Below are 15,158 nucleotides of genomic sequence, written 5' to 3'. Positions count from 1 at the left end.
CTCTCACAGTTGTCCCAGGGCCCATCCATTCTTGCTGGCATATGTGGGCATACAGAAAAGTTCTCTTGATTATTCTGTTGTTTTCTCAGGTCCCCAAAATACATTCACTGAAGCCCAGACACAACAGACATTAAGCTAGCTCCCAGAGGGGCTGCCTTCTCTGTAGCTGGTTACATCCTTCTCTCTCCTGGAGCACTATGTCCTGACACACCAGGCCTCCTTTCCTCCCTTCTGGGACACTGTCACAGTACAACGGGGCACAAGTAGAAATTCCAATAAGATGACAACGAAGACTGACCATGTGTTGCAGTCCTTGCTATTGCTCAACCCAGAAGATCTGAACCCTGGATCAAGCCCAGCTTTCTTAGTCCTGCCATCAGGGTCCAATGAACAAAAACCCCAAAAGGAGAATCTAAAAGGAGCATCCCAAAGGAGAATCTTGGCTGACATCAACTGACAATAAACTGGAAAAGTCATGAGTCCATAAGGATACACAAAAGAGCAAATGCTAACACAATGAATTCTCAAAAAAGGTGAGTAGAGTGCATTTATACTTAGTCTTGTTATTCAATCGTGTTGGGCTTATTGACTCACTGTATCAATAAAGAATACTAGTAAGTGTAAATATACCAATCAGAAGCATTTTTCTCCACCACAATTTCTAGACCCAAGTCAGACCCAGTGTCACCTGAATGCTTGCATCAGCCTCCTCACCAGCGGCTCCACTTGCAATCTTTCCGCACCTGCCCATCACCTGTCCTGCCAGGGATTCTGTGGCTAAGTTCTTTTAAGATCCTTCTACAGTGGGTCCCAGCTGGCATGGCTCTGTGGTTGAGTTTTGACCTATGAACCAGGAGGTCATGGTTTGATTCTTGGTCAGGTCATATGCCCAGGTTGCAGGCTCAATCCCCAGGGGTGGCGAGGGGGAGGGTGGGAGGGCATATAGGGGGCATGCAGGAGGCCTGATCAATGATTCTCATCATTGATGTTTTTAGCTCTCTCTCCCCCTCTCTGAAATCAATAAAAATATATGAAAAAAGAAAAGATCCTTCTACAGTGGGTGGAGGGAGGCAAGGGAAGGGGAAAATGGGAGACATCTGTAATATGGTAGACAATAAAAAAATCCAAACAATCCTTCTGCAGAGGGATTGTAGACTATCTGCCTACCTCTGTGCTACTCCACCCCATCTCTTAAAGTTTTTTTTACCTTTATTTTCTGTGTGCTTTATTTTTCCTCAGGCCAACTTCCTGTGGGTGCAGATCTCCGTTTCCTTTCAATCTGCTGTGACTCACTTCCTTCAGGGAGAGTTCGCCCATTGAGCCCACCTGGGAGGATCTCATTATGTCTACGGGTTTCTGGCGCCACCTTGTGTGCTGGGAAATTCCTTCTGTTTCCACTCTGAGATAAAGGAAAGCTCAAATTTCCTAGAGAACTAATTACAAAACTTCCACGGGCGTGGCCCCTCACAAATCTTCACTGTCATTAGTTAGTAGCCGCAGTCTCCGCTCTCGTGCTCATCTGAAAGTTAGGGGCTTCCCTCTGCTCACAGAGCGCTTTCTTCCTGCTGGAGCCTTGGCCTCTGCCTCTTCCATCTTTCTCTGCGCTGCCCTTTCCTACCTCTTAAAACACGCCCCCCCCCCCCCCCCCCCGCCTCGCATTTGCTCTTTTGTGTATTCTTATGGGCTCATGACTTTTCACAAAATGCTTCTGCTTGCTGCATTTACATTCATATTTTATCTAGCCTATCCCGGGGCTGGATTGACCTTCTGGGGTGTTCCTCAAGCCATGAAACAAGACAAGGAGTCACGTTGAACTACTGTGGCGCCCAGCCTGAGAAATCGGGAAATGCCATACAAGAGTTGGCGTAAAATTACAGCGTTCTCTTGCTGGCTCATGGCTTCAGGTCCTCAAGCACCTACCAACGAAGCCTGGAGAAACCCATCCTGGCCAGAGGTGGAGGCAAAAGGAAGGCACAGCCCTTCCTGCCTCCCTCCCTCAGCGAGAGGCTGCAAGCCCAGCAGAGGCTGTAAAACCCCACGAAGGGCCTTGGAGGAAGAAACTGAGCAGCAGCCTTCTCAGGAACCTGCAAAAAGCCCTCAGAGCAAAAGCACAAACCCTCCCACTGTGGAGGAGGTGTATGCCCCTGGTCCGTTCAGAGGACTCCATGGGGGAAGTTTTAAAAAACCACTTAAAAAACCCCACCTGATTGTTGGGGAAACGAGCGCCTGTACAAACCACAGGAACGCCCACCTTTTCCTCTGTACTGAAAGCACATATCTGCAAGGTGGCCACACACCTCCAAGTTTCCGGGAGATGCCAGTAAGTCTCCTACCAAATTGCTTCAGGGTAAGAGGAAGCCTACAAATGCCATCTTGGGTTTCTAGCCTTAGGAGATCATACCCCAGAAGTGAGGCCTCAAATGTCATCCCGCCCTCCTTAACCACGTGGAAGGCTCTTCTCAGACAGGCCTGTTTCACTGAAGTTAACTCACCACTGTCTCACCTTCACTTAAAAAAAAAAAAAATATATATATATATATATATATATATATATACATATATATTTATATATATATATATATATATATATATATATATATATATATATATATATATATATATATATATTATTGATTTTTCTTACCGAGAGGAAGGGAGAGAGATAGAGAGCTAGAAATTTTGATGAGAGAGAAACATTGACCAGCTGCCTCTTGCACACCCCCTACCGGGGATGTGCCCACAACCAATGTACATGCCCTTGACTGGAATCGAACCTGGGACCCTTCGGTCCGCAGACCAATGCTCTATCCACTTCACTTTTGAGTTTTGAAATTGGAACTAGTTCTAGGTGGAATGACCCGCTCTCCTCAGATTAAGCCCAGATTATGGAGGCCAATGGGATGGAAGATGACGGTATTTTAAATGAAGATTCTAATTGAGCAGATGGTGGCAAGTAGATGCTGAAACTGAAAGATGTGTAATTGTAATCAGCTTAGTTTTAATTTATGAGATTTTTTTTTGTCAGGTAGAAGGATTTGTCTTCCTTCCTCAGATGTTCCTGCTTGCTCCTGCAGTGCTCAGATGTTCCTGCTTGCTCCTGCAGTGCTCAGATGTTCCTGCTTGCTCCCTTTGTTTGAAGGCAAAAGGCTCTGGGCAATTAGCTGTGAGTAGGCTGTGGTGATCTTGCAGGTAGGTCACAACATCTAATTAGAGCTCAGGCCCACCCTATTGAAGTGGAGGGGGATGTAAGCAACTGCGCTCACTGCCTCACTGGCTCTGGGGCTTGGAGAATTCCCACGGTTCTCATGGCTTCCCAGCCATCTCTATTTATTCTCTCCCTCTTGTTTGTTCAGAAGCGATTCTTTCAGCCTTTCGTTGTCTCACAGGAGTATTTCTCTCTATTTGTGTATATTTTATTTTGCTGATGGGAGGGGGGTGAGTTCCATGTCCTCCTCTGCTGCTGCCCTCTTGGGCCTCTAAATGTGACCACTTTGGAAGTGAGCTTGTCTGCTCTCTCTCACTCGATTGAAAGACTGAGTGAGTTAACCTGGGGTGGGGCCATGCCACACCATCTTTATGGATCAATAATGAAGAACAAACCTTCAGAGTAAGCCCAGTGGGAGGGGGGAATGGGTTTATATAGGCTGGGCTTCAAAGTTCATGTAGGAATGGAGATGAATGTGCTCCATGCGTGGCCAGAGAGTGGACCCATGCTAAGGACATGAAGCTGGGGTTGAGGCTGGTTGTGTGGTCTCTCCGGTGAATGGAGGCTGACAGCACTCCAGGAATGTGCTGCTTGCCTCTGGTGCAGAAAGCAAAAGGGGCATCTTTGTAAAAATTGGGAACTGGTCCTAACAGTTTGGTTGACTTAAATATGTGCCAAAAGGCAGCCTACAGGGAGAAAATGAAAAATGCCCTGGCCAGTGTGGCTGAGTTGTCCTGTCCTGTATACTGAAAGGTTGCAGGCTTGATTCCTGGTCAGGGCACATGCCTAGGTTGTGGGTTCTATCCGTGGTCGGGGCACATACAGGAGACAACTGAACAATGTTTCTCTCCCACATCAATGTCTGTCTGTCTCTCACCTTTCCCCTCGCTCTAAAATTAATTATCATGTCCTCAGATGAGGATTTAAAAGAAAATGGCTGACCTCCCCTGGCTTAATGTAGAGGAAGGAATTCAAAGGCTTAGGGAGCCTGAAATGTGAGAGTGGATTTATTATTTAACACCTACTCACCTACATGGGCTGGTGCAGAAGACATACCTTTTTACCAATATTGCAAAGAATAAATTTATGCAGGAGGCCCAGCATCCTTGAAGAGCTCTGTGATCACTCTTCCCAGCAGGTCAGACCTTACAGTGGGAGCTGCAGTCATTGAGTTGAGAAACCTAAACACAACGGGAGCCATTGAACCTGGGGTGGTAGAGGCCTAGTGGTGACCGGCACCAAAGGCAAGATGGACATGGTTAGCCTAACGGATAACCAAGAGTCAAAGCCATGGTCAAAATAATCTGACTCACACAGATCTATGCTATTGGCTAGTTGGCCATCGAGTTCTTAGAAGCCTACTGAATTTCCACCTGATCTGTGTAAGCAGAAAAGTTCTATGTGAACAAGAGTCTAATCTGATTCATAAAAACAGAGTCAAGGCCCTTCAATCAATCCCCAGACTTGAGAGCTAATTTACAGACCTAGAATCCCTAGATGAAGGGAGGCTAGGTCCCCTTTAGGAAGGACCCTGGTGTGTGTTATGTGCCACTGAGTCGGATCTCCAGCTCCTGGAAACCCTGTGAACGAAGGACACCCACAATGCCCTGTCCTCAGCAGCCCTGCTCAGCTCCTGTAGACTCATGCCTATGGTGTTTTTATGGAGTCCATCCATCTCACATTTGGCCTACTGCTTTTCCTACTGTCCTCTATTCTCCCCAGCACTATTGCCTTTCCAAAGAACCCTACCTTCTCATGATGTGCCCAAAGGAGGACAGCTTCAGTTTTGCCACGTTTACCTCCAGTGATATTTCAGGCTTAATTTGCTCTAGAATCCACTTGTTCCTCTTCCTGGGTCTTCAGTTCGCCACCAGCAGATCTTGAGACTTATTAGTCTCCGAAGTTATGTGAACCAATTCCTTATAATTCTTCCCACTCCACCCCTGCCTGCACCTCCAGCCCTGGATATGTAGTCTGTATCTGTTTTGTTTCTCTGGAGAATTCAGACTAGTACACAGCTGCAGCTTCCCTCCTTAGTCTCTGGTTTTCCCAGACACTGCTGTCTCCTCTGCATTCATAGTCCCTTTGGCCTCCTCAAAGTGAGCCCGAACCCACCCTTTTTGCTCTCCAACAGCGGGGGACACACACCAGACTCTCTGCATCGACTCCCAAGTTGAGTTTTAGAGATAAACTGCCCCCTTCACACCCTTTCCCCGAGGGCAATGAAACTGAGCACTCCAAAGACAATCCTCTTCACAAATCCTTTGAAATGTCCTACAACTTAATCATTCTTGTGTCCTTTCAGTGAGTGACAGGTACAAATTTGGATATTACTTTTAGGTTTAACATCATGTTACATATTGAAGAGGTAAGCATCTTTGCAATGAGACCAGGAAACTACTAAGCATGAACAAGTTTATATGAAAAATATTGCTATTGGAAATAAAAAGACTATGAATAGCTGATGAGAGATGAGTGAATTAAAAGAGAAAAAAGAAATTAAATATAATACAGCACCAAAAGATGAAGAAATTTAAAAAAATGAATAAGTTGAGAGTCGTGGAAGATAGATTGAGAAATTTCAACACACATCCACAAAGAATTCCTGAAAGAGAAAACTAGTGAAAGCATAGGAGAGGAAATGAATGAAAAATATCCATAATTAAAATAAAATTCCAGCTCAGCCTTGGCTGGCGTGGGACAGTTGGTTGAGCATTGTCCCATGCACTGAAAGGTTGCCAGTTGCATTCCCGGTCAGGAGACTTTCTGCATCTTCTGGTCCATGAGCTCAAGGCACCTGTTATTGGGTTCAGACACATGTTAGGTACAGCACATAGTGGGTGCTCACTGCGGGGGTTTTTCTAAGTGTTGAAACTTGGCACTGGATCCCTCGTCTGACTGCTCCTGATTTGGGAAGGTAAATGTGATTTGTTTTAGGAAAGCTGTTACAGACAAAATATGCCAAAATATGCCAAAATATGCCAAATTGCTGAGTTCTCATTCCAGATAGAAGATAGAAAAGACAGAGCAGATTATATATTGGCAGTTTTTATCCCCTCTTCCCAACCCCAGGCTAGGTGAAGCTGAGGAGGAGGAGGAGGAGGAAGAGGAAGAAAAGGGCAGACAGGGAGGAAGTAATGGAGAAATAGGGTCTCCAAAAGGAAGGCCCCTTGCCCTCCTCTGGGGGTTAGTTATAACATATGAGGGTGTTATTAAACTCACCAATAAAGTTTGGGGTCTTAGGAACAGAGGGGTCAGAGATAAACTCCCATTTGGAGATTTGGGAAACAGATACCTCACCTTTTAAAATATGATTCAAGGTGGGCCTCTAAACCTAAAGGCCAAGGTAAGAAGAGAAAACATCTTCAATGACGAGGTTTAAATATAAAATGCCCGACTTTCTCCAGGACTGACAATGGTTACACTTTCCGCCACCAGGAGGAATGGAGACTCCAAATAAAGGTAAAATTCAATTACGCAACAATAGCAAAAATCATATCACAAACAGCTCTATTTTTAGGTTGTTTCCATTTTTGTTTGCTTGTTTGTTACTCCAAATACTGTTGCAATAACTATCTTTGCACACTTGTTTGAGTATGCTGAGGGCAGAATCTTAGGTCAGAGGGCATTTGCGCTATAAAGTTGTATTCCAAGTAGGCTTTTGATTCTATTCCCCCATTTCCCTTTCTCCACTTACCTGGCTTTTATCCTGAGATGAAATGAAAGAGTGATGGCTTCAATTTCTCCCTCGGCCTGCCAAATGAAGATATTTAAGTATGGAGTGTAGGTCTGTCTACCACCAAAGAGGTGTTGAAAAGGGGATATCTGTTTCCCACCCTGTCCTCTTCTTGAATATTTGCAAATAATTCGATCACAGGCATTGTTTGGCTTTTCCAAGTGTGTTCCCCAGGAACCCGCCTCATTAGCTGTAATTCCCCAGACCGCCACTAGGTGTCAGTGTAGCTCTTGGTTGGTGCCAACTCGGAGCTCCCTTTCTTTAATTTGGTTTCAGTCCCTGTGGAGCCTGAGCGTCCTCTGTCCTCTCCCGGCAAAATAACAAATGTCCGTTGTCGTGCGGGGCACTTTCTCCGGGAAGGACTCCAGGGAGCTCGGGAGTTTGCATACGAAGCCGAGGGAGTGAGGCGCTTCCGATAATGATATGCAACGCCTAATGCAGTCGCTTACAGGCAGAGTGGGGGTCCTCCCCGGCTTTGATGTATGAGATTATTATGGAGAGTAATGCAGGCCAAGAGGCTGTGCTGCGGGAGTCCTGTGTGCATGGAGAGGCTCTGCCGAGATGGTCACTTCCCAGCGACATGGAAGGGAGAGGAGATGTGCCCTGGGGGTGCCAGGGGCAGAGGGCTGCCATGAAGGGCCAGGCACTCTGTTCTCAGCAGCTGTGAGTGGGGCCCTCCCCCATGCAAGTAGAGGCCAGAGAAAATGGGCATTTCCTCTCCATCCTGTGGGGGAAGGCAGAGCAGAGCGCACCCCCAGGCGGTCAGTGTCTTTGGGAGAGAGCCGGAGGGACTGCGCCTGGCTGTTACTCTGGATGCCGGAATCTTGACTGAATCAGTGTTAAATGTGTGTGTACAGGAGCTCTTCAGCCCAGGACTTGATGGAGGTGACAAAAGAGTAGATGGGGGGTGGCTGGCACCCTGGAAGAGAGGCCTCAGTACCGGTTCCTCTGCAGCTGACCTCTGAGGACAATGGCGGGGAGGGGGCAAGGCTGGTAGAAGGTTCCCTAGGGAGCTGGGAGCCCCCTAGACAGGTTGCAGCTAAATGGTCTTTCTTGTCTTCTTCGGCTTGTGCCAAGCCTCTTCCCCCGCCCATTCTGTTGACACTGCAATGTTGTTTTTTTGTATCAAGATTTTTATGTTTGAGCCATATCACCAGCATGGAATAGAAACTCTACGCTCTTGCTTGGATGTTTCTGCCTAGCCTGGTGAGTCCCCACAGACTCGTCCTGAAGGTGATAGAAATCCCCTCTGAAGACCCCCGTGTCCCACCTTCATGTTGTTCCAGGAACACAGACGGGCAACAAACTGTGGTCACAGCCAAGGGCATCCCTGCCCAAGTCTGGTCCTCGATGGACGGATGCCTGTCCTCTGGAGAGTGAGTTTGCTCCCTGGCATCATAGTTATATACTCAGTTTTTGCTCATCTGCTCAGCGGCTACCCTTGGAGCCAGCACAGGCCCCAGCCAAGGACTCTGCCAGATCTAATTCTCCCCTCACAAATCCTTAGACCACAGGCTTCAGACCTTTGCGTAGAGCCTGAGTCTCCAACCCAGATTCTACTTCTTTGTCCATAGACCTGTCCACCCTGTCAGCTTTTTTAGCCTCACGTCTGGATCTGAGACCCTTTGTTCCCAGAAAATCCCGGCTTCCACTGCAGACTGTCCACCTTTCTTCTGAGGTCTGCAGATCTGGAGGTCTCAGGCAGGGGCGTGTTCTGCTCCACACAATCCCGTGGCATTCCCCTGGGGCCGTGGGCGGCCAAGTCATTAGTCAACAGAGCCAAATATCAACAGCACAATGATTGAGATTTCTTATGAGAGCCATTTTTTTTTAAAAACTTACACTTCTTCTAATGGCACTTCTTCAAAATAGACTTGCCCAGGCCATGGTATTTTGTGGAAGAGCCACACTGAAGAGGCCAAAGAGCCACAAAGTTTGTCAAACCACTGCCCTAGGGCACCAACAATAAGGTATTACATACCTTATATCCCCCTGGGGCCTTAGCATCTTCTCCTGAAATATATATAATTTATATATATGTAAGCCTAATATGCAAAGTGTCCCCCCTGGGAGTTTGACCCATTGTGAATTTGATGCTTGCTATGATAATGCACTAACCACCATGGAATGAAGGGAAGGCCCAGACAGCAGCTGGCAGCCACTAGGCACCTCCCTGTGCAAAATTTCATGCATTGGGCCTCTAGTATTATGTAAGGCCTTAATTTGCGTAAGTAAGAAGGGTCCCCCACGGATCTCGATATGACTTGCTCTCCTTAACCAATGGACTAAGATAGGCAGCCAGTGTGACCTGCTCAATTTGGATTCACTTTGGACCTGGTTGCTTAGATTGTTGACGGAACGCTCTTTATCTTTGTATCTTCAGATAAAAGAAATCTGTAGACACCGAATCTTTATTCCTTGATTTCTATGGATAGGCATATAGGCAATTATGCTCTATTTTCAAGTGAGTAAATGCAGTGTTCCTGCTTTAGGACTCTGTGGAATGACTGGCTGACAGCTTACTGGGAAAGTGGGCGGAGGGGCTGTGTGCGTGTTGCTCTCTCTTATTGTCCTTTCACTCTCTTGCTCTCTCTCTCACTCCCTGGTTTCTCCTTCTTACACCCGAGCACTCAGCCTGCTTCTAAAGTCTGGATGGAGGGTTTCCTGCCCTGCTTAGTATGCTTGGCTGCTACAATCTACAATGGGAGGGCATTTTGAACCAGGCTGGGTAGGAGAGTCTTCTTGGGTCTGGCACAGAGCAGGGCACCCTGGCACTTCCTGTGTGACACCTGCCTCCAGGCTCTAGCAGCGGAAGGTAAGAAAGAGAGTGTGTGTGTGGATGGGGAGAGCCGGTGAAGGTGAGTTTTGGAGTTCCCGGTTTAACCATTTTATGCTCAGGGTCATGTAGAAAGCAACATAAATATGGTTTGCCATTGGGGCATGGGATCAGCAAGGAAGTGAGAGGGATTAGGGAGTGATGGGAACACATGAGTTATGAGTTATAGGTGGGAGAGAAGGCTGATGGTCTGGATCTAGCCCTGGAAAGTATTTAAGACTCTTTCCTGGCATTGAGTCCTGTCCAGGATTCATAAGCTAATCTGTTTGAAGGGTCTGAATTCTAGAAGTGGGCAAAAGCATAGAGAACTCAGGGGAGGAGCGCACAGAAATGGTGAGAGAGACCCAGGGGAATCTGGGTGGAGCATGGAGAGTGTCCCTCCCTGGGTTCTCCCTCAGCCCTTGTGCCTGTGGTTTGAAAAGGGAGCTGTGAGCACACGCCCTCCTGGTGCAGGTAACAACAAAACTCTAAGGAGCCCTGATGGAGGATTCATATTCCATTTGGAGTCTCCACCCAGGTGCTCAGACCTATCCTTCGATGTCTTACGGGAGATCCCTTCCTCTCATTACCAACTCCAGTCTGGGATCTGGCCTTTTCTCAGGGATAAGGGCTCAGCCAGTGGGATCCCCAGCCAGCGCCTCCTGGCTCCCTGACGAGGAAGGAAGCCTGGAGCCATGTGGAGAGGACAGGTTAGCGTAGGGGTGTCGAACTCAATCAGAGAAGGGGCCAAAATCTAAAATCCAGCCTAAATCGCGGGCTGAATGGTTTACTGAACAGTCATAAACTGTCATTGTGATGGAAACGCAGCGGAGTGCAGTGATGACAGCGCGGTGCGGGCCACATTGCAAGGCCTGGCGGGACGGATTTGGCCCGCGGGCCTTGTGTTTGACACATGTGGAGCGGGATGTAACACCGGTCCGTTAGGCTGGTGCACCTCCTGCCAGCACGGAGGACACCATTGGTCATTTGGTACCTGGACTGCACTCCAGGCCTCTCAGTGATGGGGACACAGAAGCCAAAAGGCACCTGGGCTTCTTCAGCCCCCGGGGATCCCAGTCCTGGCCACGGTCCTGGGCAGTTTCTTCACTGGTCATTCAGGTTTGTGCCTTCAGGGAAATGGGAAAGTATATTCTTGTCCTATAACTTCCTGAACTCCCAAGCAGTTCCCTACAACTCTGAGGCCCCCAGGCAGGTGAATGTCTTCCAAGGCAGGGCAGGAGTCAGCCGATAAAGCAACCGGGGCTTACCTTGCTGCTCAGCTGGCTTCTAATGGGACAAACATCAAGTTGAGCTGCCTCAGTTTCCCTAGACTGATCAGTTTCTGATATTAAAGAAGAAATGGCCCAGGTTCACATGGGGCCCCACTCCTCCCCCATTCCCTCGGTTTGGAAGAGTTGAATCAAATCTTTTTTTGGGAGGTGGAAGGGGGCCAGAAGGAGGGGACAATACTTCATATATTTTAAAACAGAACCATAGAGGCGGTATTTAATAAGTTCATTCAGTTCAGGCCTAACACCTAGGAAGTACTCCTGAATCACATTAAACTCTGGGGAAGTCTATTAGGAAGAAAATCTGACGAGTGCATGTTTGATGTTCCAGTTTTATTCATCGGAGATAATATGCGGTACGGTCTGAATCTGTAGCAGAATTTTGTCCTTTCTTTCAAAAACTAACAAATGACATTCTGTGGTCTCTTTTTCTTTTTAATTTTATTTTTTTTACCTCAAGTACAACACACACCGATAAAAAAGATGTACGTCGCATGTATCTGTGATAATAGCCATGGCAAAGGCAGTCTGAGGCATATTAATAACAGACTTATCTGTGGAGCAGCACCTTATGTAAGATGCATTTTCCTCCAGAGCCAAGCAGCCGAGAATCCACCTACGCAAGCAGATAAGTGGCCCCTGGGCCCGTGTGCATCCAGGCACCAGGCCCAGCGCAGGGGAATTTCCTCACCTACATAATTGACATAATAAAGGTAGGATTTCCATTTAGCCTAACAGATGCTAACATGTAAATGGATATTTGATGTTCCGCAGTCTGGCTGTACTAATGTCACCTATGGAACCCAAGATAATTTCAGTGACATCTTTCTTTTCTCTGGGAGAGAAGTGTGCTTTCTGCCAGTGTCCATTTGACAAGCCTGGGAAAACATTTGCGTGGCAAGTGGGGAAAGTGTAATTAGTGTTTACTTGAGTGTAGCCATTCAAGATGTCTGTTTTTAAAAAATTTAAATCTTTATTGTTGATTTAAATAAACCCTCCCTATTGACCCCTTCTAGTCTGCCCTCATCTCCACCCCAGGTCTTCACCCACCCTATTGTCTGTGTCCATGGGTTATCTCTTGGGTTGATCTCTTCCCACCCACACAACCCTCCCCTGCCTTTCCACTGAAATTCCGAAGACTGTTCTATGTTTCTATGTCTCTGGATCTAATTTTGTCCATCAGTTTGTTTTGTTCATTAGATTCCACATGAGTGAGATTGTGTTCAAGATGTCTTTTATAAACTGTCTACAACAAAGAAAAGGGCTAGCTAATAATAGAAGACTTCGTTGAAGCTGATGGTATAACCGCTAGTCCTTTTCTTTCTGATAACCAGGGGCAAACTAGACTGTGGGAGCCAAATGGATCCAAGGAAGTTGGCAACTTTCATCTGTGCAATTCTGTGAAGCATAAGGGTGTGACATGGCCAGTAGTGCGATAGTGTTCGTCTCTAGCTTCCACCACCTGATCACAACTGCCTGCTCTTCAGCCCCACACCCAGCAGGACAGCAGCATCCTGACCATGGATTGGCTGTTCACTCTTACATGCGGCTATCTGTCCCTTTGCCTCATCCCACTTCAATTCTCCATTCCCCAGTCTTCTCTACCTGCTCATCCTTCTTGCCTTTACTCTCTCTGACAGACCAGCATCCCCAACTCTCACTCCCCAGAGCCTCCATAAAACCATAAGCTGATTTTCCAACCCAACTATCTCTACTGTTTGTCTTCTTGTTCCTTACTGAGTCCTTGAGTCCTGCTCAAGAAAGTCATGGAAGTTGAGTTAACACCTAATCTCAGTGAAGCATCAACACTAAAATTCATGGTGAATGTCTCTTCCTCTTGTGGTCCCTCCATGGCATTTCCACAGTGGTGCCTTCAAGCCTGGACAGCTCAGGGCTTGGTCTATTTCTATTTCCCCAATGGGTCATGGTGTTTACTTCCCTCCTGCTTTCATGCTCCCATGACTCTGTCATTCTTTATCCTCCATTGGCCTGATTATCTCTCAGACTATAGTCTTTCCTCACCGTTCATTGCTGTACTTTCCCAAGGAATGGGCAGTATTTCTGCCTCCTTCTCTTTACTACCTGCACATTTCCAGTCTCTTGGCATTTAATTTCCACTCCTCCCACTTTGTGGAAATGATCTTTTTGAAGGACACAGATGAGGCTGGGACTAGACTTAGTGGTTTTTCCTCAGACTAGTGGCAGGGTTGTCCTGTGTGACCATCATATTTTTCTTATTGTAAATAGAATAATGACTCTCCAAAGATACGCAAGCTCCAATCTCTGGAATCGTGAATATGTTACCTTACATGGCAAAAAAACCCCCACAAAAAACAAACACACACACACACACACACACACACACACACACAAAAACCCCACAAACAAACAAACAAAACACACACACAAAAAAACACAAAACCACACAAAAAACAAACAAACAAAAAACACCTTTGAGATGGGAAGATTGTTCTGGATTACCTGGGTGGGCCCAGTGTAATCACAAGTATCCTTTTAGTGTAAAGAGGGAGATAGGTGAATCCTATTCAGGGAAGGAGCTGTGGTGATGGAAGCAGAGGTCAGAGTGATGTGGGGCCATAGCCAGAGAAGGCTGGCAGCCTCTCAAAGCTGGAAAAGGCAGAGAATGTGTTTCCTGTAGAGCCTTCAAAAGGAATGCAGCTCTGCCCATACCTTAATGTTAGCCCCGTAAGAACCATGTCAGACTTCTAACCTCAGGGACAGAGAGAATAAATTTGCATTTTTGCTTTAAGCCACTAAATTTATGGTGATTTGTGACAGCAGCAATAGGAAACAAATGCACTTCTCAAAAACTCTCTTCTCCCTAGATCACATGTGTCAAACACAAGGCCCGCGGGCCAAATCCGTCCTGCCAGGCCTTGCAATGTGGCCCGCACTGCACTGTCATCACTGCACTCCGCTGCGTTTCCATCACAATGACAGTTTATGACTGTTCAGTAAACCATTCGGCCTGCGATTTAGGCTGGATTTTAGATTTTGGCCCCTTCTCTGATTGAGTTCGACACCCCTACCCTAGATTGTCACATCCAAAGTCATGGAAACTTCTGCTTCTTCTGCTGGTCCTTTTTATTCCATTTCTTTCACAGTGGGGGATTTTTATGTCATAACCTTCTCTGGAGCCATGCACTTAGCATTTTCCTAATGAATATTTGTATAATTTGTCTCTGTCTGTTTAAGAATACTACCAATTAGGCATTTTAGAGATACCTGCCTCACCCACAGCCCCTCCTTAGAGAATCTTCATTTACTCATAGCCCCTGCTGCACAGACAGCAGGACACCGGTCCCTGCCCCAATCACAGCTGATTTGGATGGGTGTGCACCTCATTAAGGGGAACTCACTGATGAGCTGGCCTGCTGCGGAAAAGGTGATTTGGGTTGATCAGAGGCTCACTTTGGGGAATCTGTCAAAGTGACACCAAGGAAAGTTTCAGTTTATGGTAGGCATTTGAAGATAAGACTGTGGTAGAGCTTTATCTGGATGGCAATTAAGGGCCAGATAAAGTTCTGAAAGAGAGGAAACTGAGATGTGGCTGATTGGGGAATGGGAAGGGAGCAGATGTTCAGAGAAGCCACTCAGGAAGGAGGTAAGAGTGTTTGTGTCTTGGAGTGGCCTTGGTTTTGCCTTTCCCTAGGAGTTTTCTGTATTTCTCTGAGACACTTGGTGTCCTTACAAAACTCCGCTTTTACCTGAGTTAGTTTGAGTGGGTTTCTGTTCCTTGAAACCAAAGATGACAAATTAGAATGATATGTGTTTGGACAAACACATATCATTCTAATTTGTCATCTTTGGGAGTCAGCTCTGATTATCCTTGCCTTCTCTGTTGCCTTGAAACCTGAATATGTGAAAAGGAGAAGAACGTTGGAGAGACTCTGAGGAGTACCAATATTTAGGGAGAGAAAGAAAAATCTTTAAAGAAGAATGAGACGAAGTTGGAGAAGTAGGAGTGCACCCTGAAGCATCCCTGAAGTGAAGGGAGGGAGCAGTTAAATGTCATCAGATCCTAAACTGAGTTGCTTTTGTTTCTGTCAGGAGCAGTTCTAAGCGATGAGAAAATAAAAATCTTTTTGGAAA

This window comes from Pipistrellus kuhlii, unplaced genomic scaffold (assembly GCF_014108245.1).
Source record: "Pipistrellus kuhlii isolate mPipKuh1 unplaced genomic scaffold, mPipKuh1.p scaffold_m20_p_11, whole genome shotgun sequence".
NCBI classification, from domain to species: Eukaryota; Metazoa; Chordata; class Mammalia; order Chiroptera; family Vespertilionidae; genus Pipistrellus; species Pipistrellus kuhlii.
The sequence above is the reverse complement of the archived record's forward strand: the minus strand, read 5'-3'. Positions refer to the sequence as shown.